This window comes from Monoraphidium neglectum (genome assembly GCF_000611645.1).
Source record: "Monoraphidium neglectum strain SAG 48.87 unplaced genomic scaffold scaffold03568, whole genome shotgun sequence".
Lineage (NCBI taxonomy): Eukaryota > Viridiplantae > Chlorophyta > Chlorophyceae > Sphaeropleales > Selenastraceae > Monoraphidium > Monoraphidium neglectum.
This window is the reverse complement of record NW_014010061.1, coordinates 1-840: the sequence shown is the minus strand read 5'-3', so window position 1 is coordinate 840 and position 840 is coordinate 1.

The window sequence follows — 840 nt, the reverse complement described above, 5'->3', positions numbered from 1 at the left end:
CCCGCCAGTCCAGGAGGACCGGCGGGTCGGCGCGCAGTGATGCGTGTGCGGGGGTTTCGGGCGGCGCGTGCGGGCCGAGGTGTGTGCGCCGAGGGGGCGGGGGCTGGGACGCGCGGGGCGGCCAGCGCCGGGGCGCGGGGAGCGCGCGGCGCGGCGGGGCCGACGGGCGGGCCCCACGCAGGCGGCGCGAGGGGGCGGCGGCTCCCGGGGATGCAGATTTGAGGTGAGCCACAGGCCAGCCGCCCTGAGATCGCAGGTGAGGGCGGTGTCGGCTGGGCGGGCTAGCCATTATCTGGCTGTACTTAGCAGGGGGCTGCTATCAATTCCCATGGGCACCGCCGCTGCCTTGAATGACATGGCCGTGGCGTGGGGCGGCGCAGCGCACGCGGGGCATGCAGCCGCGCGCGTGCGCCTCACACCACCTGCGGGGTGGCGCCGGCCTGGCCGCCGTGCCCTGCGCCGCCCGCCGCGGCCGACGCGCCGCTGCTGCCGCGCCGCGGCGGGTCGACGAAGAGGTCCAGGTCGGCCGTGGGCAGGGGGGATGAGATGGGGGAGAACATCTGGTGGCCGTGAGCAAACGCCAGCTGCTGCTGCTGCTGCTGCTGCTGCTGCTGCTGCTGCTGCTGCTGCTGCTGCGCATGCGCCGCCGCGCGCGCATGCGCCGCATCGAGGCTCAGCGACGCGCCCAGCGCCGCCGCCAACGACTCCAGCGCGCCGGCGCTTGCGGCCGGCGCGGCGGCGGGGGCGGCGGAGGCCGACGCAAAGTAGTTAGCCAGCGGAGTCGCGCCGCGCGGCGGCGACAGCCCGGGCGCGGGGCTGCCGCCCTGCCGCGGCGGCGGC